This window comes from Elephantulus edwardii, unplaced genomic scaffold, assembly GCF_000299155.1.
Source record: "Elephantulus edwardii isolate Elephantulus edwardi_28Jun2011 unplaced genomic scaffold, EleEdw1.0 scaffold00242, whole genome shotgun sequence".
NCBI lineage: Eukaryota > Metazoa > Chordata > Mammalia > Macroscelidea > Macroscelididae > Elephantulus > Elephantulus edwardii.
In genome coordinates, this window is record NW_006399992.1 from 255,961 (window position 1) to 271,747 (window position 15,787).

Consider the following 15,787-nt stretch of genomic DNA (forward strand, 5'->3'; position numbering starts at 1 on the left):
AAATTAAAGGTTTTTGGCAGCCCTACATCTCACAACATTTCAAACTTCTTCTTAATGCTGTATTACACAGTTAATATGCTACAGTATATTATAAATATAACTTTTATATGGATTGGAAAATATATGACTGACTTTATTGTGATACCAACTTTAATGTGATTTTCTGGAACCAACTTACAATACCTCCTAGTCAACCTGTAGGACTTCCAGTGACTGAATCTTTGGAAGTTGATCATCAGACTTTTCTTACAAGGTGTTCTGAGTGGATTCCCACCTCAACAGCTGAGTGTATTAACCAATTACATCACCACTGGACCAATGGGTAGCATCAGGATGGATGGTAAAGAGATTGAGATTGTTCACAGCTTTAGTCTGCTTGGCTCCACAGTCAACACTCTTGACACCAGTAGCCAGGAAATTGAAAGACCTATTGCTATGGGAAAGTCTGCTGTTAGGGACCTCTCCAAAGTACTGAAGAGCAGTGGTGTCTCTCTGGAGACTAAGGTGTGTCTGATACAGGCCATGGTCTTTGCAATCACTTGTTATGCATCAGAGAGTTGGACAATGACCAAGGAGGCTGGAAGGAGAATTGATGCCTTTGAGCTGTGGTGCTGGAGAAGAGTATTGAGGGTAACATGGACTGCTAAGAAAACAAACATTCATCCTGGAGAGGGTTAAACTAGGCTGCTCCTCAAAGGCAAGAATTCAGAGGCTTCATCTGACATACTTTGGTCATGTTGTGAGGAGAGACCGGTCCTTGGAGAGGGACATCATGCTTGCAAGGTTGGAGGGCAGGTGCAGGAGGGAAAGGCCCTCTATGAGGTGGATTGATTCAATGACTGGGGTAATCGGGATGGGTGTGCCGGAGACAGTGCGATTGGCACAGGATAGAGCAGAGTTTAGGGCTGTTGTACATGGGATAACTATGAGTCGCAAGTGACTCGACGTCACATAACAACAACAGCAGCAACATTTAGGTAAGAGTTTTATTGACTACCTGGAAATGATCAACTATGCCCTCCCTCTTTTCTTTAAAATAGAGTCTCAAACTATATACTTTTGCTTAAATATTACTAGTGTTTGAGTACTATATAAGATTTTCCCATCAAATCAGCTGTCAACTATTAAACAAAGGAACCCTGGTAGCTTAGAGTATAATGTATTGGACTGCCAAACAAAAGGTGGTTTCTGTTTTTAGGTGCTGTTGAGTCAAGTTCTACTACTAGTGACCTATGAACAAGAGACCTGAACTCTATCCTATTCTGTACCATCTTTATCATCTCTGAAACATTTATTGTAGCAGTCACTGTGTTCATTCATTCATTCATTGAGAGTCATTCTCTCTTTGTTGATCCTCTACCTTTCCAAACGTGATGACCCCTTCCAATGGTTTGAATCCACAAGCAGTGTCTAAGCAGATAAGTTAGTGGCATAGCTAGCACTCTAATACTGATAAGTGGTTTTTTTTTTCTTCTGTGATACAATGCCTGGCTTCTTTTCAGGGATGCATTATTTTATCCAAGGCTCCTAAGATTTGGAAAATGTGCCATAAATTGCCAGGCCCCAAATTTGTGAAGAAGAAAAAGAAAGTATTTTAAGGGGTGTGTGTGTTTTCTCTCCCTCATGCACATCATTTTATAGATTGAAGGAGAGGGGGGAGAAGAGCATTCAACAGATTATATTTTTTCCTTTCTGAGCACTTAATATGTGTTTGACATTGTGCCAGGAACTGAGGCTAACTAGAAATAAACAAAACAGAAAAAGATGGAACATACAGCCTAGATGCGGGAAGATAGGCAATAAATGAATGCAGTATTAACTGCTGCATTATAAGTGCTGTCAAGAAAAAGAAAACACAGTAAAGGACTGAAGAGTGGTTGGTTGAAACGCTTAGGTAGGGTGATTCTAAAAGTCTTCCCCGGAGTGGGAACTTTTGTAAAAGACCTAGTAGGCTTATCTGAGCCTAACTTAAAATCCTTGTGTTAGTTGGGTAAGTTGAGTCAAATAATTTTATAGTTGTACAAGAGACCTTGGAAAATGTCTCTGGATTTTTAACTTTTTTTCTATATCTTTGCATATCTCTCCCTAAATGCTTATTGATTAAATTCCAGCATGCCATAGAATCATGCTTAGAGCCTTTCAAAACCCCAAATGTACAGAGAAACATAAAAAATTAAGTAGTGGCACATATTTGTTATGAGAAGATAGAGTTTAAATTTGGCAGCAGAATTCACTCAACTCAAAAATACAATGAAAACAGGCTATAAAAGTAGGTCTAACTTCAGGAGGCGGCACTGCCTAACCCAAAAGATTCTCTGTTGTTCATTGTCAAGTTCCCGAGGCTGGAATCTTTCCTGGAGAAGGCTGCCTATCTTTTTACCCCTCAGAGAAGCTGATGGATTTTTTAAAGATACTAAAATATAAAAGTACACATTTCCCGCAGTGTCGTCACTTGAATGAAGGACCTAAGATTCCCATGAAGTTCCCTGTTGCTTTTTTAAATAAAAATCTGTAATTTCTAATTGTAAATTCCCTAAAGGTTCTAGCTAATGACTTTGCCTTTGAAAACTAGAAGAAACAAAAGCAGTTGCAGTCCATAAAGTATTCTGCCTTTCCCTGCTTCCCCACCCCGCCCCCAGTGTATGGGCTTCTGTTACATAGAGCAAAACATCCTCAGAGAGTTTATGAGGTTGGTGTGGCTCCTGCCTGTTTCTATTTCCTGACCAGTGGCGTAACTTAAGTAACATCTCAAGGGTTCCGAATATTATTGGAAAATAGGACCAGGGAGAATTCTACATGGCAGTAAGAGAAGAAAGAGGAAGAAAGACACGTACATCATTGAGTTGGAAGATTTCTCTTTCGTTGCAGAAGAAACTCTGGCAAGCCATTATTTTCAGCAATTGACTAGGAATTGATAATATTTTTTTAAACTCCTTGGATGCAGAACACTTAGGGTTGGCAAGGGAAAGGGGTTTTTGGGGTTTTTTTGTCCCAGTTTCAACAAGGACAGTGTCTCTTCCCTCCACATCCCTACCCACCCAGCGATTTCCTCCTGGGGCATTGAGACAGAATAGTACTTAGAAGATAAACTTGTCACTTTCAGGAAAATAGTAATTTTATCAACTTATCTTCCTAAGCACACTTCCTTAACATGTTTCAACTTTTAGTGCTACACAGAACAAAAATTTGTAAGTGGTAATCATTCACACTGTGGAATGAGTGTATAACTTCTAAAAATGGATCCTGTTTAAAGTTTCAGTTTGCAAAATTAGGATTTTCTAATGAAGGATATCTGGCCTGAGAATCACATAAGGTTAGTAACCTCATAAACTTCTGTCTGCAATGTTGTTATGTGTCATCGAGTTGACTACAACTCGTAGTGACCCTATAAACAATAGCCAACCTCACAGTCTGTGAAATACTTGATTCCTTTGTCACAGTCACTGTGTCTATTCGTCTCATCCAGGGTCTTCCTCTCCTGTGCTGACCCTCCACCCTTCCACGCATGATGATGTCCTTCTCCAAGGACTGGCCCTTCCCGATGAGAAAGCCAATCACCTGGAATTGTCATTGTCATTTATTGAATTTAGGATGCTTTCCATTGCTGTCTTAAAGGTAAAGGAGAACTATAGCTTTTTCATTTCTAATTTTCCCTTCATGAACTTGGATGGAGGAAATTCTAGCCCTTTCCTTCATAACCTATTCTTGCCTCAACCTTTTTTTTCCCCTTTTGTATTTCTAGCCTACTTGTTCATCTGTGTGCCTGCCTTGTTACTATGGTGATAGGCACCATAGAAATAGAGAACAAAGCAGATGTTACAAGAATCCCTACATAGGTTACCATGCTAAAAAGGTATCTGAGTTTGTCAGGCATGGTTTGTTCTTTACTGGTGGTAGAACTAGGCCAATCCACCTGGATGGAGCTACTGTGACACAGATTTGTCTGAACCCTAGACTACTGTTGTCTTGTACTTTGTCTACCTAGCAATCATAAAGGTGGAGGAAGACCAATGGGAACCAGTGAAGAAATTGTTAGGTGCAGTTGAGTTGGCTATGACTCATTGCAATCAACCCCACATACAAAAGAATGAAGCCCTGCCCAATGTTGCTCACACAATGTCTGCTCTGCTCAGTGACTCCTGGTGTTGCAGTCCCTTTATCAATCTGTGTTTTTTTAAGGTCTCTTTCTTGCTAACCTTAAACTTTTCAAAGCAGGTTATTCTTAGCCAAGAGCTGGCACCATCTGATAGCATCTTCAAAGTTTATGAGAGTATCACCATTGTTGCTTCCAACAAACATTCTTACTGCACTTTTCCAAGACAGACTTGTTTTTTCTTTTGGCAATACATGGTGTATTAGATTTTCTTTGTCAACACAATTTCAAGGCATCATTACTACTTCGTTTGTACTAATAACATTGTCCAATTTTCACATGAGTTTGTAGCATTTGAAGGCAGTTTTCCTTTTATGTACTGCTCTGGTCTAATCTTTAGCAAGATGTCACTTGAGTGTTATATTCATGTCGTTGCTCTATAATTTCTGCATTTTCTAAATCATCATATTTTGGAATGGGCACAAATAAGGCAGAGCCACTAGCATCATAGCAAAATGCATGCAAGAAACCACAGTACAACAGACTGGCAGAGGAGTGGTGGTGGTGAAGTGGGTTCCACAGAAATAGTCAATGTCATTGCAAAGAACAGATGCTTGTATTACTACATGGGGGGAATCTTGGAGAAGTTAAATTAGGTTTTGTGTCATCAAGTCTATTCCAACTATGAAGACTCCACATGTTGCAAAGTAGAACTGTTTGATAGAAAGGTGGTTTTGTTTTGTATTACTGTATTCTCTGTGAAAGCAGCTCACTGACCCTTTTTTTGCCACTGAGTGAGTTCAAACAGCCCATCTTTTGTTAACCTACTATTTTTTTTACCTGCTATTTTTATCACCCTTTCATTCACACTCAATTTTGTGTTTTAAACGTAACCTTTTACATTAGAGGAGATTTACCATATTTGGCTTTTTTTCTCTAATAAGGCACTTCACCTATATTACACTTTATAGAAAGTAAGTAAAACTCTATCTTTAATATCTTGAAGTATTGGCTCCTGGCCATTGGATTTCTTTCAGAGTTGTTTAAATTACTAATAGGCACTTAGTTTATCCTTGGTTTAGAATTACAATAAAATATTCTTGATATTATTCTTAGTATTTCCCCAGAGATCCAGGACAAATGCCCACAGGTCTAGGAAGAGATGCCCACAGGTAGTCTTTTTGACATGTTACAAGGAGGGACCAGCCCTTGGAGAAGGATGTCATGCTTAGGAGGGTGGAAGGACAGTGCAGGAGAGGAAGACCCTCTATAAACTGGATTGATACAGTGGCTGGGGTAATCGGGATGGGAGTGTCAGAGACAGATTGGCACAGGACAGAGCAGAGTTTAGGGCTGTTTTATATAGGGTCGCTATGAGTCTCAGGCAACTCTACAGCACATAACAACAACAACATACTCAAAAAAGAGTTTCCATTAGCCTTTAAAACCCAAAATATTAAGTCTGATGTCTGTAGCATACCTCTTACTCTATTTCAATTTTGAACATGAATTCAGAAGCTACTTGGCTTCTTTGTGACCAGTAAACCAACCACGTAGCTTTGTCCTCAGGAATAGTACAATTGAAATGCCGTGGAGCCTATTACTGTTGAGCTGGATTTAACTCAGAGCTGAATCTCTATCAAGTTTTCAGAGGCAAGGAGATTTTTCATCTTTCTCCCACAGAACAGCTGGTAAGTTTAAGTCACTGACTTTTGGGTTGTTCCTTGAGCTTAAGAAATGCTGAGCGAGTTCGACCCTTTTGATTTTCTGACTCCAGCTCCTTGCACATTTCATTGTAATATTTTCCTTTTCATCCCATGCTACCTTTTGGAATCTTCTATTCAGCTCTTTAGTATCTTGAATTCTTCCTTCTGCTTTGGCTTCTCTGCACTCTAGTGCAATATTCAGAGTTTCTTCTGACATCCATTTTGATCTTTTTTTTCCTCTTCTGTCTTTGCAGTGACTGTTTGCACTCTTCCTGGATGATACCTTTGATATCCTCCCACAACTCATTTGGTCTTCACTCATTAGTGTTCAAGGCCTCAAACCTGTTCTTGAGATGGTTCTGAAATTCAGGTGGGATAGACTCAAAGTCCTATTTTAGTTCCTGTGGATTCAGTTCAATTTTCCTCAGCTTCAGCTTGAACTTGCATATGAGTAGTTGGTGGTCTCTTTCACAATCAGCTCCTGGCCTAGTTTTCACAGCTGATATTGAGCTTCTCCAGCAGTTCTTTTGGCAGATGTGTAATCAATCTGATTCCTATTCATACCATCCGGTGAAATCCACGTGTATAACGTGGGTTTATGTTTATGTTTCTTATAAAATGTATTTTCACTCAGAATGTCTTAAGCTCAAGGAACTGAAGAACAAATTCAAACCTTGAGTTGCTATAATCAAGGATGCTTTAGGCAAAATATTAAATGATCCAGGAAGTATTAAAAGAAGATGGAAAGAATATACTGAGTCACTATATCAAAAGGAATTAGCAGACACAGAAGAATTTAATGAAACAACATATAAGCAAGAGCCTATGGTGATGAAGGAAGAAGTTCAGACTGCTTTGAAGGAAATGGCAAAAAATAAGGCCCCAGGAATAGATGGTATACCAATTGACATGTTTCAGCTAACAGATGCTGCCCTGGATGTGCTCACCAACTTGTGCCAAGAAATCTGGAGAACACCACTTGGCCAACTGACTTGAAGAGATCTCTGTTTGTTCTCATTCCAAAGAAAGGTGACCCAACTGAGTGTGAAAACTATAGAACAATATCATTGATTTCATATGCAAGCAAGATTCTACTGAAGATTATCCAAAAATTACTGGAACAGCACATCAGCAGAGAACTGCCAGAAGTCCAGGCTGGGTTTAGAAGGGGTCGTGGTACTAGGGATATTGTAGCTAAAGTTAGATGATCTTAGCTGAAAGCAGGGAATACCAAAAGAATGTCTGTGTTTCATTGATTATGTAAAGGCCTTTGACTGTGTGTATCATAACAAACTGTGGCTGACTCTGAGAAGGAATCTCAGAACACTTGATTGTGCAAATGTGAAACCTGTATTTGGACCAAGAGGCAGTCATCAGAACAGAGCAAGGAAACACTGCATGGTTCAAAAGTGAAAAGGGTGTACAACAGGGATGTGTCCTATCTCCATATCTTTTCAACCTGTATGCAGAACAGATTACCTGGGAAGCAGGGCTCTAAGAGGAGAAGTGTGGCGTCAGGATTGGTGGAAGATTTATCAACAGGCTGCGTTATGCAGATGATAAAACCCTGCTTGCTGAAACTGAGGAGGACCTGAAGTACTTGCTGCAGAGGGTCAAGGACTTCAATATACAGCCATCAATGTAGATTGAGGCTCAATATCAAGAAGACAATGATTCTCACCACTGGACCAATTGGCAGCATCAGGATGGATGGTGAAGAGATTGAGATTGTTCACAACTTTAGTTTGCTTGGCTCCACAGTCAACACTCTTGGCAACAGCCAGCCAGGAAACTAAAAGACGTATTGCGATGGGAAAGTCTGCTGTTAGAGACCTGTCCAAAGTACTGAAGAGCAATGGTGTCACTCTGGACACTCAGTTGCATCTGATACAGTCCATGGTCTTTGCAATCACTTGTTATGCATCTGAGAGTTGGACAATGACTAGGGAAGATAGAAGGAGAATTGATGCCTTTGAGCTGTGGTGCTGGAGGAGAGTATTGAGGGTACCATGGACTACTATGAAAACGAACATTCATCCTGGAGAGGGTTAAACCAGGCTGCTCCTTGGAGGCAAGGATTCTGAGGTTTCGTCTGACATACTTTGGACATGTTGCAAGGAAGGACCAGTCCTTGGAACGGGACATCATGCTTGGGAGGGTGGAGAGGAAGACGCTCTATGAGGTGGCTCAATTCAGTGACAAGTGTGATGGGGGTGGGTGTGTCGGAGACAGACTGGCACAGGACAGAGCAGGGTTATGGCTGTTGTACATAAGATCGCTATGAGTTGTAGGTGACTTGACATCATGTAACAACTGTCAACTTAATGCTGAAAAATTAGGTCTATTATTGATGTAAGGAGTCCTGATAGTATAGTATGTAATTGCCAAAAATTCAGCAGTGTGACTCTCCCAGCTGCTCCATCAGGAAGAGTCTTCTCTTGATTTCCATCTCATGATGGAAGCCTGATGGAGGGCCACGGTGAGCCAGAACTGACTCGATGACAGTGGGTTTAGGAGTTTTCTTGTTTTATAGTTGTTGATGTAATAGGAGCATTACAGGCAAATTAAGATAAATAAAAGCTATCTCAGGACCAAGTCAGAAAAACTGCTAAATATTCTTTATAGCTGGGAACTTGTTCAGGTTTACATGATTAAAGATTCAGCAATATTCAGCAAATAGGTGCGTTTAAAAAGAAATAAAACTGTGACTTTCATATTTTAAGGCATATTTTGAAGAATATAGACTTAGACCTGGAGCATAGACATAGACCTGGAGCAGTCTTTCATGCTAATTGGTCATTATGGATAAGAATACTCAAAATAACATAAAGCTAGTATTGTTGCTAGGTGCCATTCAGGTGGCTCTGTCTCATGGTGACCCTGTGTACAACAGAAGGAACCACAACCAAGTCCTGCACCATCACAGTTGTTGCTATCTTGAGCCTGTTGTTTCAACTAATGTGTCACTCTCCCTTGTTGAAAGTCTTCCTCTCCTTTGCTTAACATTTTTGTTGTTGTTTTTTTCCCCAAGCACAATGTCCCTTAGGGAATAACCCTCCCTCCTAATGTTGTTGTTAGGTGCCATTGAGTTGACTATGAATCCTAGCAACCCTATGAACAACAGGTGGAATGGTCTGACTACCTTTCTTCGAAGACAATTTTTGTTGTTATTATTTTGGTGATCAGTATTCTTTACCAGTACCATAATTCAAAGTCAAATAGTGTAAATCCTCTTTTTATTTTAGATGTCTTAGAGCTCCTTTGGTGTTTCTTTTTTTTCTTGTTAAAGAAGATTACTAAATCAGTGATCCATTAAGCTTAATGTGAATGAAAACATGTATTCTAATATTATCTCATTTTTTTAAAAGTATGATCTTTAAAATCTTTGTTAGATGCACAATGATGCAGATTCATGGAGTTACCTGGTGTGTGCAGTGGGAGTTTGATGAGCAGTGCGAGAGTGAAGGAAAGCATTGCTCTGTAGTTTATCCTTTTGACTCTAATTGTATTTTTCCTCCCCATTGAAATCTTCAGAGACGTTATACTTGGTGAAGACTTACAAAAAAGCTCTTTCCAAATAAAGTGTTTTCTTCCCTAATGAGATTCTGTTTTGGTACATTGTTGTTGATGTGCTGGTACTTTTGCAATGTTCACGATGTGTATTTCTGTGATTTTAACCTAATAATTTCATTTGGATTTACCAGGCTTTGCAGCTGTTGTTTTTACTGACAATCACTAAGTTTTAAAAATGTCTGGTGTTGGGAAAACTCTTTTTTCCTCTATGTTGACCTACATTATTAGAATTTATAAATATGAGCTGTTTATCTAGCCTCTGATTTTTTTACTTACTTGTGACAAAATGTATAATACTGTTCTAGAGCAAGGCATAAATAGACCAAATCTATTTGCAGATCCTTCAGAGGATGCCAATGTGGTTTGTAGAATAGCATTTTGTGGATAGGGCCACCTCTTCTCTTTTTGTTTTGGAGAAAGAAGAGATCTCAGTATCATAGTACCTTAAGTTGTAGTCAACATGATATGAGAAAATGTGGTGGTGGTGGTGGTGGTGTTAAGTGCCATTGAGTCGCCAGCAACTCATAGTGACCCTGTGTACAACAGACCTGAACTCTGCCCTATCCTGTGCCAATCTCACTATCTCTGACACACCTACCCCCCATTACTCCAGTCACCGAATCAATCCATCTCATTGAGGGTCTTCATCTCCTGCGCTGTCCCTCCACACCCCCCCCCCCCAAGCATGATGTCCCTCTCCAAGGGCTGGTCCCTCCTTGAAACATGTCCAAAGTATGTCAGATGAAGCTTCAGGATCCTTGTCTCCAAGGAGCAGCCCAGCTTCACCTTCTCCAGGACAAACCTGTTGGTTTTCTTAGCAGTCCATGGTATATTCAATACTCATCTCCAGCACCACAGCTCAAAAGCATCAGTCTTCCTCCTATAATCCCAGCACTCTGATGCATAGCAAGTGATTACAAAAACCATGGCATGTATCAGACACACCTTAGTCTCCAGGCTGACATCTTTGCACTTCAGTACTTTAGATAGGTCTCTAACCACAGACTTTCCCATCGCAATACATCTTTTAATTTCCTGGCTTCTGGTGCCAAGAGTGTTGACTGTGGAACCAAGCAAACCAAAACTGTGAACAATCTCAATCTCTTCACCATCCATTATGATGCTGCTAATCGGCCCAGTGGTGAGAATCTTTGTTTTCTTGATATTGAGCCTCAAACCATACTGAAGACTGCAGTCCCTGATGTTCTACAGCAAGCGCTTCAGGTCCTCCTCAGTTTCATTTCAGCAAGCAGACTTGTGTCATCTGCGTAACACATATTGTTGATGACTCTTCCTCCAATCCTGATGCCACATTTCTCCTCATAAAGCTCAGCCTCCCGGATAATCTGTTCTGCATAAAGATTGAAAAGGTATGGAGACAGTATACAGCACAGCGTGTACACCCTGGCCAATTTTGAACCATGCAGTGTTTCCCTGCTGTGTTCTGACAACTTGTTCCTGGTCCAAGTATAGGTTTCTCAATTAGCATAATCAAGTATTCTGGGATTCCCATGCTTCTCAGAGTCAGCCACAGTTTGTTATGACCTACACAGTCAAATGCCTTTGTGTAATCAATTAAACAAAGATAGACATTCTTCTGGTACTACTTGCTTTCAGCCAAGATCCATCTAACATTAGCTACAATATCCCTAGTACCACGACCCCTTCTAAACCCAGCCTGGACTTCTGGTAGTTCTCTGTTGATGTGCTGTTCCATTCGCTTTTGGATAATCTTCAGCAGAATCTTGCTTGCATGTGATATTAATGATATTGTTAAACAATGCCCACATATGTGGTAGTTCTCTGTTGATGTGCTGTTCCATTCGCTTTTGGATAATCTTCAGCAGAATCTTGCTTGCATGTGATATTAATGATATTGTTCGATAATTTCCTCACTCTGTGGAATCACCTTTCTTTGGAATGGGAACAAATATAGATCTCTTCTAGTCAGTTGGCCACGTGGTTGTTCTCCAGATTTCTTGGCACAACTTGGTGAGCATGTCCAGAGCAGCATGTTAGTTAAATGTGTCAGTTGATATACCATCAATTCCTGGGGCCTTATTTTTAGCCAGTTCTCTTTCAAAGCAGTCTGAACTTCTTCCTTCATCACCATAGGCTCTTGCTCATATGTTGTTTCATTAAATTCTTTTGTGTCGAGGCTTGAATTTCCTCTTCAGTTCCTTGAGCTTAAGAAATGCTGAGTGAGTTTGGCCCCTTTATTGTTCTTTGACAAAGTAGAATGCAAAATTGAAAAGTCAAAGGGGTGAGATTGTCACAGGAGAGCATAAACTCAGAATGATAGGCATTTCATTGAATAATTCTATAGATTGTGGGGGCTTTTTCCCCAAAGAGGGAATCAGATTTGCTTTTTCATCTAGTTATTTAAGAAATAATTTTCTTACAAGCATAAGAATATACCTGGTTTACTTTGCAGTCTCTTTTTGGGGACTCTCCTCAGTATGTCTTAATTATTTCAGAACTGTAGGCGTGCTCACAGAGTCTTCATCATGTTCATTCAGTCTGTTGGATCTGAATTCAGTCTGACTGTTAAATTCGTATTATTTTTTTTCTGTTGAGTTTCAATTATTTCTCATATATTCAGAATCCAAGGCAATGAGCTAACTTCCTTGTTTTCTAATCATTTGGCCAATACTGTTTGTACTTGCAGGTAATGGAGTGCATCGAAAAAGCTTATTATCAGTTTACAAAGCATGTTTTAATATATAATTGCATTTGATTCTGACAACCCAATGAAGAAGGAAGGATGGGCTAGCATTAATTCCTATTTTACAAGATGAGTCAGTCTAGAGTTATGCGGTTTATCCAAGATAATAAATAAAGGACTTAGAAAAAGAATTGATACTGTAGAATTCCATGCGCCGTGTTTTTACACCTTGTCACACTATATGCCCTAACCTGTGCTATGAAACACTTTATACAGTAGACGTTTGGTCAATATGCTCTGTAAAATTATGGTACCAAATTTTAGTAAATTTCCTATAACTTAGTAGCAATTCTTTAGCTTTTCCCTTACTGAGTATTTATGATTGTATTATGTGTATAGTGAGAGTAGTATTGTTTTCTATGGTGATGACATTGTGTGTATACAGCTGTCTAGAGAGCAGATGCAAGGTGCAAATGGCCAAGCCTGACTTCTACCCACTTCATAAAGGGTACCTTCTACTATCAATAATATTCACAGCAGCAAATAGATAGCTGCTAGGTCAGACATGTCACCTCCTCCCCTCATGCTCATGTGTCTGTTCTCACTAGTCACTGGGTTTTTGATGCTCATTGTTGACTCCTAGACTCTGCTTACAGTTGTGGTACCAAGAGTGGAGTTTATTAGGGAAATAGATTGGGGATTGAGAAGGTCAAAGGATATCTCACAATGTAAATCCAGGTTTTAGCGTAGTAGTCCCAAGGCACAATTTCTCAATTAGTTGAGTCTCTGGCTTCAGTTCTATAGTCATCTTTTCTTTCCATCATCCAAAAAGAACTCTGGTTACACCTTGCCATTTTATCCACCACAATCCGTAGTCTCTCTACCATCAGTGTTGGTAGGATCTCACTTTCACTGGAGTCTTGCTCTCACCAGTCTCTCTTTGGTCTCGCTTTCACCAGGGTCTTGCTCTAGACCCCCCTCATGTCTTGCTGCTGGTATGGAAAGCACTTTCTCTTACCCTAGTCCCACAGCAGTTGATGGATGATTTTCAAGACCATGTGCTTGTAATTAAGGTAGCTGAAGACCAGAGGGAAATAACATAATGGCTAGGAAAGCTAACACCACAACCCACTCCCTAGCTTTTCTAGCCTTTATTTCTCATTATCTAAAATATCAGCCTTTCCTTTAGCATTATATATGTTTAGCGAAATATGTAAGTCAGCTTCTTCACTTGTTATGTCTTAATACCCTCATTTTAAATAGTCAATTTCTTCTTTTTCTGGTCCTGTCAAACCAGTAAAGAGCTGTGGTGGCCTAGTGTTAAGAAGCTATGCTGCAAACCAAAGGCATGTGTGACTCGAGACCACCTGCTGCTCCATGGGAGGATAGACAGATTCCTCTCGTGATTAACTGTCCCTGAAAACCCATCGGCGGGTCAACTGTGGGTCATATATAGTTGTTTGGTACACAAAAACAACACCAAACCAGTACTCTAAAAAAACTCCGTGTCATTTTCTCCAAATAATCTTCTATTACAGTTGAAACTTTGAACATCCTCATCTAAAAACAAAGGTCCAGTCCAGAACAAACCATCAGGTAACAGTAATCAACACTAGCTCTCAAAATGAAACATTTTCTCTTTGTCAGATTGGGTTCCAATCAATGCATCCCTAAGCCATCTGTAGCTAGGTCCATCTAGACATTGGCTGCAAACTCAGGAGTCCACAGTTCTTCTTGTGTCTCAGACTGGCTAGTCCCACACTGAACCCCAACCCCACATGGACCAAGGGAACACATTGAGAATCCTTAGGACTCCCTGCTCCACAAACTAGCAACCTTTCTTCATTTATCCATTCATCATACTAGGTGGACAGTGCTGCAGGAACATGTGCAAACTCAGCCTATTTTCATTACTGCCTATCTCCTACTTTCACAAATCAAGTGGACCTAGGTGGTCACTGCGAGTTGAGCATACTCACCAGCTTCCTTTAAAGTCCTGGAAAGGAAAAAGAAGAAAAAAAAAAAAGAAAAGAAAAAAAAGTCCTGGAAAGGGAGTTCTGATGTGTCTCCTTTCTTCACATCAAGTAGATCTGTGTGGTCATCATTAGTTAAGATTATTCTTCTTAAGTTTTATCTTTCCTTTGTTTATTGGCAAAGTGTCTCTTTTTCTATTTGTATTCTTTCAAATAGAAATCTCCTCAGAGTACTGAGTGTGGCTTAATCGTTAAGTTAAGCTTTGTCCTCTGTACCAAATTCTACTATTTACAACCAGCATTCTTCTAGGACAAGTTTTTCCTTTTAAAATACCCAAATAATATCCAACTGGCTTACATTTTTCCTCTACAGTTACATCAGTATCCATTAACTATGTTTTATTATTCACAATCTGTCTCAAGTTAACAAAATCGAGTATAGTTTAAATCAACAACAAAAAAAACCCCTTAATAATGTTTACAATAGATCTTAATTATACTATATGAACAGAAAGCCGGAGAAAGCAGTAGTCATAAAGTTAAATAAAAACCGTAACACATAAACCTTTCAATGAATTAACAGTTTCAACTTCAGTCTCTACCCTTTTTTGTCTTGGGCCATAAAGCAACTTTTCAATTTTTCTTTCCATCTTAGTAGAAGCAAAAGGAACCTTTTGGGTTGTCTCCACCCCTTTATAAAAATAAACAATAAGCATTTTCACTGTACATCTTCCCATGCCCCACATTAACAAAACCAAACCATGTTTCCCTGAGGCTGGAACCACTAATCTCATTTCTTCTGACACCAGTTATCTAGATAGTAGATGCAACATGGGGATGGCCAAGTCTGACTTTGACCCTCTTCATAAAGAGAAACTTTCTCCATCATTTATATCCATAGCAGCTGCTAGGTCAGATACACTATTCTCCAAGCTCCTGCACTTATGTCTGGTAATTACTGGGTTTGATATTCTTTGTTGAGTCACAGATTTTTACTAATACTTGCTGTACCAAGAAGGAGGTTTATTAGGGAAATATCTTGGGGAGTGCGAGAGATGAAGAATATCACCCAGTACAAGACCTGGATTCCAGCAGTTCCAAGCCAGATTAACAAGACATAATTCCTTAATTAGTAAAAGTCCTAGTTTCAATTCAGCAATATAAATTCAGGAAGCGTCTGGTTTCCTCAATCACCCAGCAAGGTTTGCCTCAGAGCAGTCATAAGGCAACACTTTCAATCATCTGGCAAACAAGAACATTAATTGTGGCCAGCACAAATGTAGGAAGCCTCAGGTTACCTCTGGCCAGAGTCTCCACAGTAATACCACAATCTCTCCACCACTAGGGTGGGTCTCATTTTCACTAGGGTCTTGCTCCAGTCCCCCTCAGGTCTTGCTGCTCAGTGAGAAGCATTCTCTTATTCTAGTTCCACAGCTGTTGATAATTTGCAAGACCATGTGTCTGCAATTAAGGTAACTGGAGACCAGAGGGAACTAAAATAAATGCTAGAAAAGGCAACTATTAAGCTAACACTACCACGCATAAAGTAATAAACTACAAGGCAACCCTGAGAGAGATGTCCATACATTGTGTAGACATACAACCAAGTGACAAGTTCAGTAGAAAATATGTAGGAGATGGGTCCTGAGTTGAGCTTTGCAGGATTAGCTAGAACTTGGAAAAGTGAAGAAGCAAGATGGAATGGAAATGTTTGAGGATAGGTATATAGGAAAGAATGTATGCTGTATAGATGAAATGAGTACAGTTAAGAATGTGC